Genomic DNA, 14,666 nt, shown 5'->3' with positions numbered 1-14,666 from the left:
ATCCGCCCGCCTCGGCCTCCCAGAGAGCTAGGATTACAGGCGTGAGCCACCGCGCCCGGCCTATTTCTTTATTTTGACTTATTGCACTGGCTAACTTCAGTATTATGTTGAATGGGAGTGATGAGAGTACCTTGCTTTGTTCCTAATAGTAGGGGAAAGTACTTAGTCTTTTATCATTAAATATATTAGCTGTAAGACTTCTATGGATGCCTTTTATGATATTGAGGAAGTTTATTTTTATCCTAGTTTTCTGAGTGTTTTTATCAAGAATATTCTTGGATTTTGTTAAATGCATTTTTTGCATATAAATCTAATGATATTGCAGATTACCTGGACTGATTTTCAACTGTTTAACCAGCCTGGCATTCCCATGGTATACCACGGTCATGAAAATTTATGTTTTTCACATATTGTTGGATTTATTTACTAAAATTTTAAAAAGTTAGTATCTTTGATTATGAAGGATATTTGCTATAGTTTTCCTGTAATTTCTTTTCCATTTTGGTATTAAAATAGTGCTAACCTCAGAATGAATTGACAAGTAGTGCCTTGTCTTTATTTTATGGAAGAGTTTATGTAGATTTGGTAGGTAGTATTTCTTCCTTAAATGTTTAGTAGAGTACCAGTGAAACCATCTGGGCCTGAAATTTTCTTTGTGGGAAAATTTTGAACTACAGTTTCGATTTTTGTATTAGATGTAGGGCTATTCAGGCTATTTCCTCTGGTGTGCACTTTTATAGTTCATATCTTTTAATTAAATTTTTCATTAACCTTTTAAATTATATTGCTCTTTGTCATTGTAATACCTGTAGACTCTATGTGACATCACCTCTCTAATTCCTGATATTGGTAATTCGTGTCTTCTCTCTTTTTTACTGGATCAGTCTGACTAGAGTTTTATCAATTATTCTTTTCAGAGAATCAGTCTCTGGCTTCATTAATTTTCTATATTGTTTTTCTGTTTTCTACATTATTGATTCTGCTCTTTATTGTTTCCTATCTTCTGCTTACTTTTTGTTTAATTAGCTCTTCTTCTCTTAGTTACTTAAGGTGGAATCTTAGATAATTTATTTGAGAGTTTTCTATTTTTCTAATATCAACATTTATTGCTATAAATTTCCCTTTAAATATATCTTATATTTATAAAATTTATTATTTACAAATTTAACTGCTTCAGCTGCACACCACAATTTTTGATATGTTATATTTTCATTTTACATTAATTCAAAATATTTTCTAATTCCCCCTTTGAGTGTTTCTTTTATCCATGAGATATTTAGAAGTGTATTCATTTCCAAATATTTGATGATTTTCTAGATATCTTTCTTCCATTGATTTCTAACTTAATTCTATTGTATTTAGGGAACATACTCTGTATAATTGAAAACTTTTAAATGTATTGTCTTGTTTTGTGGCCCAGAATATGGTCTATCATGCTAAGTATTCTGTGTACTTTGAAAAAAAAAGAATGTGTACTTTGCTGTTGTTAAATGAAGTCATCTATAAATGCCAATTAGGTCAAGTTGGTTGGTAGTATTATTCAAACCTTCTGTAGTCTACTGAGCTTTCATGTATTTATTCTCCCAATTATTGTGAGAGGGATTTTTGAAAGCTTCAAATTTAATTGTGGATTTATCTATTTCTTTTTGAAATTCTATCAGGTTTTGTTTCATGTACTTTGAAGCTGTGTGACTAGATGCATAAACATTTAGGATTTTTATATCCTTTTGATGAATTGAGCTTGCTCATTCTGAAATGATCCTTAACCTGGTAGTATTCCTTGCTATGAAATCTGTTTTGACTTATATTAATATAGCCACCCCAGCTTTCTTTTGAATAGCGTTAGCATAGTATATATTTTTCTAACCTTTTAGTTTTAACTTTTTGTTTAAAGTGGGTTTCATAAAGGTAGCCTATATTGGGTCTTAGTGTTTGTTTAAATCCAATATCACAATCCCTGACTCTTATAGGGATTTTTAGACCATGTACATTTAATGTAATTATTGATATGGTTGGGTTTAAATCTACCATCTTGCTATTTACTTTCTATTTGTCCCATATATTCTTTATTTCCATTTTCTTCTTTTTATGCTTTCTTTTAACTAAATTAAAAAATTTTTATTCTGTTTTATCCTTCATTATTACCTATATTTTTGGTTTGTTATGTTTTGTTTTTATAGTCATTGTTCTAGGGCTTATACTTCTTTAACATATCCTTGTGATGACTTTGTGATGTGTTAGCTTGGATGAGTTGAACTAAATTTCTCAGAATTTCCTTTCCTTTATGTTTCTAGTTATGGTGGGTCACAAGAAAGTTTCTTATAGGGCTTTGGAAAGCAGCAGTGAAGCAGCAGCTATTTTGTAGCACATGTACATCTCTTATTTTCTGGCTCAACTTGTTGATGGGAGGCAGTAGGTAGGTCTGCAAGTGCCCCCACCTTTCCCTGGATCTTCCATCAGCTTCTCTGATGCCTGAGCTAAGTGTGTATTTAGCTCCACGATGAAGAGTCTTGACTTCTGCAGGATTCTCACAAGACCAGTGGCAAAAGAACTGGCATGGGTTTTAGTCTATCCTTGTGGGATCTAGCTCATTCTTGTGGGTTCCAGCTTATTCTTCCTATCCCTCACTTTACATCCATCTTTAGTCCCAATTCTCTGCCCTGTGGTTTTCAATGTCTGGCATCAGAGGTAAAGAGAATTGCCTTACATGACTGCTTAACCAGCTCCCACACTTACATAAGGTCAGATCCCTGAAACAAATTTATATCCATATATATTTATATTTAAACTTCTATTTATATAAAATAATCCCTAATGGTTATGCTTCCTTGATTGAACTCTGATGGATACAATGTTCAAGTAATATTATACCACTTAGAGTATAAGAACAAAACAATTTCTTTTATCCTTCTATGTCTGTTCTCCTGGACTCTGTTCTATTGTTGTCATTCATTTTACTTTTTCATTTCTTCTAAACCCAAAATGAAACATTATTATTTTTCATTTAATTATCTTTAAAGCAATTATCTTTTAAACTGACTGAAAATTAAGAAAACAAATTCATATTTACCCACAGAGTTATCGTTTCTGGTGCTCTTCATTTCTTTCTGTAGATCCAGATTATCATATGGTATTATTTGCCTTCTGCCCAAAGACTTTCTATAACATTTCTTTTAGTGTAGTTCTGTTGATGATGAATCATTTCAGCTCTATCTCTGAAAAAGTCTTTATTTCACCTTTGTATTTTTCAAATTGAGATAGAATTCATTTACTATAAAATCCATCTTTTAAAGTATACAATTCAGTGGTTTTTAGAATATTCATGAAGTTATGCAACTATCACAACTATGTAATTCCAGAACATCTTCATACTCCCAAAAGAGATTCAGTACACATTAGCAGTCATATTTTCTTCCCTGCTTCCAGGAAAGGCAGGATGGCATGAGCTTAGTTAGGGTGTGGGGTGGGGAAGATTGCTATGTGCATGATTCCAGAATAATACTATATTACCATGGACCACAGTTTCTCAAACTAGGTGGCCCATGAGAATCACCTGTGGAGCTTGTTAAAAAAAAAAAACAAACAATTAGAGGCATTATATCAGTCACCAAATAGAGTATCATCAGAGTATAGCCACAGAATCTTTATTTTTACTAGGTTGTCCAGGATTCTAATGTACGAACAGCCCAGCATTTTGGGGTAAAGCTGGGAGAATAATGTGGATCTATTCTGCTCCTAATTCCTAATTCCTAACTCCAGATAGGCACAGAGCCAGTACAAGGGAAAAAAGATGATCTTAAGAAGTTGGGGCAATGCTCACCGAGGGAAGGGACTTTGGATCTTGGCGCTGCCTCTGGAAAAGCCAGGGGGAACATGGCAAAGAAAAGGAGGGGACTGTGCTACTTCTTCTCCTAAAATCCCAGATTCCCTGTCTTACCCTAGGCATCCCGCTGACCCTCTACGCTTCTTTTAGCCATCAGAGGGACTTATTGTTAATGTCAGATGGTGTCCACAGCCCCCTTTAGGTCCCATCTTTACATGCCTTTCCTAGATTTAGGAAGCTCTTCCTGGCATTGAACCTAAGCTCCTACCTCTGAAATTGAGCCTTCCAAGATAGGGAAGCCTCAAAGAGATGTTTTACCATAGAGATAGTGGGGCTTCTCTGCTTGTTCCTGGGGCTTAGACCAAAGATAGGAGCCATGAGGGACAGGAGGAAAACAGTGGGAGATTTTCCAGAGATGGAAACCTGGCTGGACAAAAAGCCAGGGCAGAAGGCACCTTGCCTGATGGCAAGAATGGGATACCAAGTTCCCATCCCAACCCTGGTCTTTGGGTAGACCTGGAGGCATTAGAGGGAGGCACCAAGGCAGCCTGGAGGGAGTGAGCCCAGCTACAGACATAGTCCCCAGGGGAGGGGCTGGATGATGAGGGCACTGATTACCCTTCCAGCCATCCCTGTGCCCTCAGCTGCTGGCCTGGGCTCATCCCACCCCACAGTCCCACTTGGACTCTAACTTGGGTGCAGGGGTCTGGGCCTTGTAACCCTGAACCAAGCCCCTCTCAGTCCTCAGGCCAGGCTGGTTGTAGAAACTGGGGAAGGGGGTACAAAGACTCAGATGGCCACACATCTGAGATGTGAGTATCTACCTGCAGTTCCAGTCCCCTGGGGGAAGATTTTGGCTTGGTGAGCTACTTATGGTTTGACAGCCTCTGGGTGGTCAAGGTGCAGAGCAGTGCTGCACTGGTACATGGGGCTGAGGGGTGAAGCCCACATGGCTGCCTTCACCTCTACCATGCTAATGAGTTCAGAACCAACACACCCTATCTATCACTAGGCTGAGACCCTGAAATGGGGGAGATGAACTGTACTTATTCACGCCTACCTCAGCCCCAGGGTTAGCAGGCCCACTACCTGTTTGGGACAGGCCTCTGGACCAGTTGTGAAGTAGATGTCCTTGGTATGGATGTTGCAAGAGTATGGAAATCCCCATGGTGGAAAGGGCCTCATACCCATCAGTCATAGAACCCCAGGGCCCCAGGCCCCTCTGCTCCTGCCGGGTGGGGATTCCAGGGCAGCAGATGCTCCCAGCTTGGCAAGCAAGAACTGGGGAGGGATATGGCGGGAATTTTAGCTTAAGGACTGGGCTAGTCCTGACACAGGATTTGGAGTCAGCTGGGCTCATGGGCCTGTGTATGCAATGAGGGTCAAAGGGCCTGGGCGCATTGGTGCTCCTGGGTTCCCAGCTGAGTGTTGAGCCATCTGGGAACAAGATGCCCTGTGGATTGTGCAGCTGTGACTGAAGGAGCTACCGAGTCCCAGGAGTGCAAATGACACACACCTCCATAAGAGTGTGAAATGTGTGTGCCTAGTGTAATTGCACACATTGTTGAGTGAGTAGCTACGCAGGGCTAGGGTTAGAGTGAGGATTATGCTTCCACAGCGCCGATGCTGTGGTTCCAGATTGGAGTGAGGCAGTGGTGAGGACAGCGCTGGAATCACGGAGATGTTCAAGCAGGGTTTGGAAATGGGTTCGTGGTTCCTGCTGATAGGAGCGAGTGTATCTCGGATTAAGATTGTGTTAGGGTTTGGGTAGGGCAATGCCTGCATTTAGGATCTGGAGTAAGATTGGCCAAGGAGTTGTATTTTGTGTTGGAGGTTTGTTTGAAGCTTCTAAGATAGTCTGGAGAGGGAGACTTAGGCAATAATGTGCAATATGGATCTGGTATAGAGGAGAGGTTGTTGGCAATTTTTAGAGCCCTCTATACTTGAGGGGTTTGAGTGGCCCTTGCAGCTGTCATCCGACTAGGGGAGGCAGGCATCCAGCTGCTAGGGAGAGGGCACGGCACCATTTTCTGTCTGAAACGTATTTAGCCATGTAAACATTTTTGGATAATACCCACCAGCATTACCTTTCTGAGGTACAGCAGTTCCAAGGGGCCCATTTCAAGAACTATGGTTTAGAGTTTTCTTTGCAAGTGGGGTTGGAGTTGGGCTTAGGGGTAGGGTTGACAGGGGCATGATTGCAGTTCACATTGAAGTTTGGGGTGAAGCTGTACACGTGGTCATGCCCTGTGTCAGGGGCTCCTTCCTGGAACCAGGACCTGGTTCTTCATGGTTCCCCGAGGGTAACCAGGACTGGGGGTGTTTGGTTTGTTCTTCCCTTGTGTGTGCTGTTCCGAAGAGCTGGGAGTCAGGACCCTGCAGGGATGGAGCAGCAGTAAACTGGGGGCCATTGTGGCGATGGGTGTTTAGGTGGAGGATGAGGCTCCAGAAGGGGACAGTGGTCTCTCTTCCTGATCTTGACATTTCTTTAAGAGCATGTAGCCAAGTAGTTGAGGCCAGGGGTATGTACATGAATTCAAGACCATCCAACTAGAGGACTAGCAATGGGACAGAAATTGCAACCTAAGCTTCAGAGGAGAAAGGGAGAGATCGGCCTGCTCTGAAGTGACCTAGAGGCTTTATGGAGGAGAGGGGCTTTGAAGAATGAATTTGGACTGCATCTGTGTCTGTGGGTCTGTGAGATGGGCTGTGTTACATGTGCAAAGCTCTGTTTGTGTCTGCATGTGTGTTTGTGCCTGTGTCTGCTCAAGCGTGTCTGACTTGGAGTATTCATGAGTCCATTTCTTTCTTGTGTTTGTACACACTCTGAATTAGTTTCTGAGTGGTGTGGTTGACTTGCGTCTCTTTCTGTGTGTACCTGTGTGTCTGGGTGTCCATGTCCATGTGTCTTTGACTGTGTGTGTGTATGTGTGTGAGATTCTGCTCTGGCCTCTCTCCCTGTACCCTCCCCCTCCTCCATACATCCCCCTGCCAGCACTATTTACCGCAAGAAGTGGCTTCCCTTCCCGCCGTCTGGGTCCCATGGGTCAGGCAGCCTGCCCAGGGCCTGCCCCTCTGGCCTCCGTAGCAGCCTGACCTTGAGAGTGATGACCTCTGGAAATCCCCTGATACGCTCCTTGCGTGGCCATGACTGAGACAAGTTACAGTGGAGGGGAGGGACATGGCAGGAGAGAGGGGCAGTTGGCAGCACCTGCCTCTCCTTCTGGAAATACGATCTTTCTTTGGCCCCTTCCCAGGCCCCCCTTTTCTTCCCCATGCTCTCATCCAGACCCAGTGCTCAGGGTCCTGGCCCCCGTCTCTGGGCATGGGAACGGACAGCCCTGTGCAAGCCTGGGCCAGTGGTGAGGGATCTGGTCCTTTGTTCCCCGCAGCACCGTACATGCCTGCACTGCGCTTACTTCTTATATCCCCACCTGAGCTCAAGGTTGTCCTTCCTTCCTCTCCCTCCAGTGGATGCAGGGATCAGTCTTATCCTTCCTTCTATGACAGGCCTGGCCTAGGCCATGGGCTCCAGAGTACAGGTGGAGCATCGGGCCTAGGGCGGCTGGTGAAACAGCAGAGGCACAACCGCCTCCCCGCTGGTGCAGGAAGCAGCGTCTCCATGATGTTGATTCCTGTGCTCATCCTGTGTTCTTTGCCCTCCCTGCCTGGGCTGCAGCGAGCAGGTGCAAAAGCAAAGCAGCCATCGTCCTCGTCCTCTGCAACTCAGCCCTAACAAGAGAAGCAGTGTCATGGAGAAGCCACTCTCCTCCCACTGCGGGCAGTGAGTTGCCTGAAATTCCTCCAGCCAATTCTACATGCCCTTCTGGAGAGCACAAGGGAAGAGCCCTAGAAGGTCAGGTCTGTTCAGCATGTCATCATGTTATCTCAGGGTGCCAGAGGTGAACCCAAAGATCCCAAGCGAGCACTGAGCTCTTCCCAGCATCTACCCTCAATTCTGGAGTAGGAAATTCTTGAGTTTGTGCCCTTCATGAGACTTTTGCTTCCGATTTTGCCTTTGTTGAGCCTAGGAGGACATAGAGGGTAGAATTGGGCTTGGGTTATAGATGGGACGAGCAAAGCTTCATGCTCCATCAGCATCCGGCATGAATCAGGCTCTGACCCCAACTTCTCTCAGCTTCTGGCTTTGCTGGGAACTCAGATTTCTGTAGTTATAGGCTGCAGCTCATCTCTCTGCCCCCAGCCCTTTGTCATGGGACTTTGGTCAGCAACATGAGCCCTTGCTGGCCTCAGGCAGGTGGGAGCCAGGGGGGATCCTGGGAAGGGCCTGCTCCACCCTAAACTAGGATGTGTGCAGGCTAACCCCAGCTTGCCACCTGATGCTACTGTGACCCCTCTGAGTCAATTCCCTTAATTCTGGGCCTCCCTCCAGTGTCCTAGCCCTATGGCTGTCTGCCCAGCTCCCAGCAGGCGGGGAGGATGTACCTGTCACGAGACCTCCTTTGATCTTTGGGGATGCTTTAGGACAACACCTGTTGAATGTTGGTGCAGCAGGCCTGAACCTTGTGCCTCCCTGTCCTGGGGGCCATCTAGGGACTGGGCCCCCATCCCTTAGGCACAGAATCACCATTCAGAGGAGGGACACGTTTTGCTTCTTCCCATGCTGGCGCTTCTGTACCAAGCAGTGGACACATTGTGCTAAATGCAGAGGCCCTAGCAGAGGAAGCAAGTCCTGCCACCACTTCTTCCTGGTTTGATGGGACGGTGAGTGATCCTGGATTTCCTTAGGAACCAGGGTCATCCCACTGTCCCTCATAACACATCATAAAGAAGACACAGGACTTCCTGCCCTTTCTTGCACTCTGGTTCCTCCGTGGTAGATCAGAAGGAGAATGCAGAGGTGCCACCTTCTGAGAGCTATCAGGTGGCCAAAACAGAGGTCCATCCCATCTGCTAAGGGCAGGCCCCTTTGTCTTCCTGCTTCCCAGTCCTCTCCTCCCACCCCCAAAGCCTCTCTGGTCCCTTGTCAAGCCCTAGGATGCCACCCCTGCCATTTCTTTGTCTCCAGCCCCATGCTCTTGCTCAGGCTCTGAGCATTTAGAGCTTTCTCTGTGATCTCTCCTGCTGCTCCAGTGTTCCAGGAGCACTTGCCTCACACACGTCATCAGCATCTTCAACCACCTTTTCCTGCCCACGATAAGTTCCAGAATCCCTCTCCACCGCTAACTTTCTGGAGTAGGTTCTTCATACTGTTTTGTTTTCCTGCAGCCTTGGTCCCTTCCTATGTCCCTACTCATCCCTCTGGGTCTTTGCCCACACCCTTTTAGATGTGGAAAAACCTTTCTGCTCCTAATCCGCAAAGTCCTCTGTCATTAATGTTTTAAGTCAAAGCCAACCCCTGAACTTGGGGACTCACTCACATTTTCCACCTCTGCAATGGGACATTGCTTCAGCAGTTCTTCACCTGCTCTCTTGCATCTTCAATTTGTTCCTCTCAACTGGACATGCTATATATTTCATATTTTTAAAAATCTTGTGTGGCTCCCTCGTCCCCTTTCTGCTATTCCCTCATTTTTCTGCACCTCTGCAGAAGTCCTTGAAGAAATGATTATACTTATTATCAACCAATTGCTCTCCTTCTATTCTCTCTTGAATCCACTCCAGTCATGCCTTCATTGCTCATCTAGCTCTTTTCTTTTCTAGATCATAAATGATATCTGTGATGGTAAATCTGATGCTCCTCATCTTGCTTGGCTGATTGGCAACTTTGTATGCAGTTGGTGACTCTCTCTTTGAAATATTTTCCTCTGTTGACTTTCAGTATGCTACACTTTTCTGATTTTCCTCCTACCACAGCAGCTACTGCTTCTCAGTTCCTCTGCTTACTGGTTCCTCCTTTTATTCCCAGTTAGCATTGGACTGTCCCAGAGTCCAATTCTTTGATCTCTTCATTTACACTTAGTTCATTGGTGATATTATCCAGTTGCATGGTTTTATGTCTATCCATCTGTCTGTCTATCCATCCATCCATCCATCCATGTATTATTTCCATCAAAGACCCTCCCTAAGGGCCATCAGGGTTCTGTGTTGAGGGTAGATTTTTGCGCATGTGGTCTCAGGATGAAATGGGGGAGATTAGTTATGATGCTACTGCAGTGATGGTAGCAGTAGAGAGGGTGAGAAGTGGTCATATTCTGGATGCATTTTTGAAGGTAGAGATAAGAAGATTTACTGACAGATTGGATTTGGACTGTTAGGGGAGGAAAAGCCAAGGATGACTCCATTGTTTTTGTCCTGAATAACTGGAACGATGGAGTTGCCATTAACTGGTGTGAGAAATATTGTGATTAGAGCAGGTTTGGTATGTGTTATTGAGTAGTGGTGTGGGGCAGGGAATCAGTACATTTTTGTATAGTTTGAGATGAATATTTGATATATAAATCTATATATTTACTAGACAGTTTGCACATATGAGACTGTCTACTCCATGAGATTATGAGCTTCACCCGTGCCTTGTTCATTGTTGTGTTTGGTATAGTACTTGGCACACAGAAAATACTCAGATATTTTAATTGTTGAATAAAATACTCAGATATTTTAATTGTTGAATACAAGATGCTTCTCAAGGTAGTTTTTACTGTGATTCTTCTGGGATCTTCCTCACCAGCTGAGTGCATCCTTCTGTGACACAACCATACACCTCATAGCACTCATCACACTGGTGCAATGCTTTGTCTGTCTCCCCAGCCCAGACTTGGGAGTCAGCTAATATAAGGTAATACTATGCATTAGCCACTCTCCCAGGCCCTGGGGTTGAGACCCTAATTGTTCAGGCAAGTTTCGGATGAGAAACTGAACTACAAGGAGAATCAGTAAAAATAGAGGAGAGCAGCCAAGTTGAGAGATATCAAGATTAGAATTCAGTGACTATCTTGATATGTGAACTGAGCAAAAAAAATGGAGTATAGCAATACTATTCCCTGACATTAGAAAATAGTGTGGTGGGGTGGAGGGTGTTTGGAAATTTTGAATTAATTTGTATTGTCCTTGGAGCAAGATGGAGTTTTGCCCCAACTGTTGACTGTACAGTTTGGAGCTCAGGGGAAACCTGGATCAGAAAAGTGGCTTTGGGAATCACTAGTACATTAACAGTAACTGAGGTTTGGGATATGGATGTACAGTTATCCCCTTTCCCAGATGAAGAAACTGGGACTCATAAATGTTAAGTAACTTGTCAAATCTCAGAGCTAGGATTCTAACCCTGATGATTTTTCCCCACATTCCATTCTTGTGACTTTGACCTTAAAACCTACATCCCCCAAGGGGGTCAGACATTTGGCCTGAAAATTGTAAAATCACTTGCTCAAGAATTTTGTAATATTTCCCTTGTGTTATAATTTTTTGCTGCCCTTTGTTCATTTTTATTATCTTCTCCTGAAATCACTTTTTAGCCACTTCAGCCACAAATTTCCTTCCAAAGAGAAGGGGATGACCAAATGTTTTACTCATACTTAACTTTCTATTGAGTGGAGCAAGCATATCCTTGAGGTATGCTGTTCTGCCACAGACTCCTTAAGAGGTCAGGGGTTTCGGTTCTACTTCCAGGTAGACCGGTGCCTGCCCCAACCGAAGTAACTGGAGAAGGAAGGACAGGGGGCAGTTAGGTCTCAGAGGTTCCAGGGAATATAAGTATGATGGCCACCATGAAGAGGTCCGACTGTGTGGCCAGGGTTACCGAGGCTGCCTTTGGTGGTGGATCACCAACCCAGTATTGGTGCTGGGGTTGGAGGTGGGAGGCTCAACAAAACAGGCAGCAGGAAAGAGCTTTAGGAATACTGAGAGGCCTTCTAAAGCAGGTCTGTAGGAGGGACTTTATTTAGTCTGTGTGTAAGAAAGAATGTGTAAGGACAACTTTGCTGAAATAACAGGAAAATATCTAATCCATAATCCCATAATTTTCTGATAACAGCTAAAGATCAATCTTGAGCTATCCCTACTCTCTGGCTGTTTTTCTCTCAAGCTAGAAGGCACCCTGCAGGGACTCTGTTTTCATAAACATCTGAAAGAGACAAAGGAAATGTATTTAATAAATCTTTCTCTTTACATTCACCAGCTCAGAGCTTTTAGAATCTGTTTCTGTAGCCTCAAGGAGTTCCTGAGAAGGTCTCAGATGGACAGCAGGGGGGTAAACTCCAGGCCACAGTTTCCTGCCCAAAACCATATCTCAGGGCAAAATCATATCCCCTGAGATAGGCCTGACTACATTTCAGAGATAACCAAATCTCTAGGAACAGAAGAAACAAGAAAGATGGACAACCTGACCTCTCACAGCTACCTGCTAATTACTCCACAGCAATTACTATTTTTTTCCTTTGTCCCCATAAAAGCAGCAAGCCACTTGGCCTTGCTGCTGACATCTCCCTTCTCTTTCTTTGGGATGGCATGCCATCTCTCTCTCTCGCCGCTCTCTTTCCCCATCTCTCTTGCTCTCTGTCTCTCCTCTAAGAAGGATAAAATAATCTTTTTTTTCTTTTTGTACTTTAATCTCTGCATGAGAAATCTTTCTCCACCCGCACTGTGAGCACCTACCAGGCTTTCTACCTTAACAGAATGTGGACTGGATATCATTTGGAGGGGGTTACATTTCTTAGCAGCTGCTTACAGATATCAGCTTGCCTCTTGGGTTTCTTCATGTCATTCCAAGGGTTTCAGAGAATTGTGCATAATATGGTTCCACTAATGATAAACAGATATTTCCCTGAAATAGCAAAGTATTGGACATTCCCAGAGAGATGCAAAGGAGCCAGAGTCCACTTCAGTTATGAGCAGCTGATCTGATTGTTAGAGATTCATGTGTGGCATTAAATTCTAGTTTTGGGGGGTCACTTTCTATGGCTGATTAATAGGACACATTCCTTAAAGTCTTTTAACAGTCAAAGTGAATGGTTTTGGTGCTTTCAGAAATGCACTGAGATGTAATGAAGAGATAGGGAAGGATGACAGGAACCAAGGTCTGGGCTTATGTGGTGCCAGCCTTGGCAGGGAAAGGTACAGGAGTCATCCTCTGATGGGGAGGCACCAGGCAGATCCTGGGAGGGGACTCAGCTGAGTTCAGCAACATTAGTTACCGTGAAGGTATATTTAAGGAGGAAGGATTGTGGAAAGGAAGGTGCTGGAGAAGGACCTCAGGTGTAGACACAGGACGTAGTAGTAGGGCTGGGTACAAGATGCTGGCAGTAACAGTATAAAAAGAAAATCATAACCTCAGGCGCCTGTGAAGAGCTGGCCCCACAGATCATTCATTAAGGAAATTTCTTGCTAACCTCTCATAAGCAAGGACATGTGAATTGTACCTATGTCTAGCACCTAAAATGAAAGCCTATCCAGATTCCACACTAATAATGAATTACAAATTTATCTTACAGGTAACAGAACTGGGGATAAGACAGATTCAGACAATGTTCCATCTACCCAGGGACATCTACATAATTGATGCTTCCTTCACTCCCTTATTTTATGTAAAATTTATGTTTCTTGGGCCTCACAATAATGTAACCACTACCTCATCAGTAATCCCTGCCACACCATCTTTTTCCTTTTCTGTATGCATTTAAAATGCAGAAGGTTCCAACCTCCCCTTTGGAAAAAACAGCCACAGCTTGTCTGCAGTTCGGTGTTTTCCCCAGGCCCGTTGATAAAACCTTGGCTTAATAAAGCTTACAGTGATTGAGGTTTTTGCCTCAGTCATTTATATGAGTTAACACTTGACAGGCTCACATATGTTTGGAAATCCCGCATGTTTGTGTTTCTTTCCCAGAAACCTCAATGATTAACTTTCTGCCCTTCACGCTAGGGCAACCAGAACCAAACTCAGAGTTTACTCCCTCCCTCCCCTAAAGCACTTGAGCATTGGGTTTGCCTCTTGGCTCTAGGCTCATTTTAACGACAAGCAAACTGGCTTTTCTCTAAGGAATGTGCCACCTTTTGTCAGACCTCCAACTACATGCTCCCCTCGCTACCTTTTCCTGGGGGTAGGGCACAAGTCCCTCTCCATTTCCTACTGTGACATTCATTTCATGCAGCTGAAAGGCAGTGGAGATGATAAACAGAAAACAGGGTTAGAGCAGGTGCCCAGATGGGTTCTCTAGAAAGATCTTCCCTTTATAAACGGGAAGCAGACGGGAGTTTCTATCATCTGGATTTGACATCTGTCATATTAGCTGTGTAGTTTTGATAAACACAAAAGTACCTCCCCAAAGAGAGAGCACTGTGGCACTCCTCTACGTTGACCCATCTGAATGTGGGTTAAAGCCCATTCCCTAGGTAGGAAGGACATTTTAGCCTCCCACATGCCTTCTCTTAACACAGTACAGCAGAGACAAGGAGCAGGCAGACAACTCTTCGCTTAGACATATAGAGTGTATTTCAGGTGGTGCTCTGCCCCACCTGCACATTTATGGAAATGACAATAGTCTTCTTAAAGGGGTGCAGTGGTTGGGGAGCCTACAAGCTCTCTTTCATTGCCCTGGGTATTCTCCTTGAGCAGACCTCAGTGTTTCTGAGGTGAGGGTTGGGAGCTAAGGTGGATGGCCCTCGTTGGGTGGCACAAGCCCCTTGAGGACAGTGCCGAGGGCAGTGGCGGGGGTGGCCCAGGACTGAAGCAGAGCCAGGTTGTCTGGAGCGAAGCCGGAGATTATTGCCTGGGGAATGTGGACCACCTAAGAAGGCCGGGCCCACTGGCTTCTCAGTGCAGGGAGATCGGGCCTTGGAGTGCCCTGTTGGCTTCTCTGTCTTAGTTCTCCCCACAGGGCTTTTGGCTGGAGCCAGGCTCTTCTCAACATTTTCTTTCCTGGTTTTGGCCACTTTCTCAGCTGTAGAGAAC

The 14,666-nt window shown here is 44.3% G+C and overlaps 1 protein-coding gene across 1 annotated transcript in view; it reads right to left on the bottom strand.

Annotated features, from left to right (window-relative positions):
* LOC105819637 (putative protein FAM205B) overlaps positions 1-14,666 on the bottom strand; it is a 29,548-nt gene that overhangs the window by 8,950 nt on the left and 5,932 nt on the right. The gene's annotated exons all lie outside the window — the stretch shown is intronic.

This window comes from Propithecus coquereli, unplaced genomic scaffold, assembly GCF_000956105.1.
Source record: "Propithecus coquereli isolate 6110/MARCELLA unplaced genomic scaffold, Pcoq_1.0 Scaffold114, whole genome shotgun sequence".
NCBI lineage: Eukaryota > Metazoa > Chordata > Mammalia > Primates > Indriidae > Propithecus > Propithecus coquereli.
This window is presented reverse-complemented; position numbering and strand designations above follow the sequence as displayed.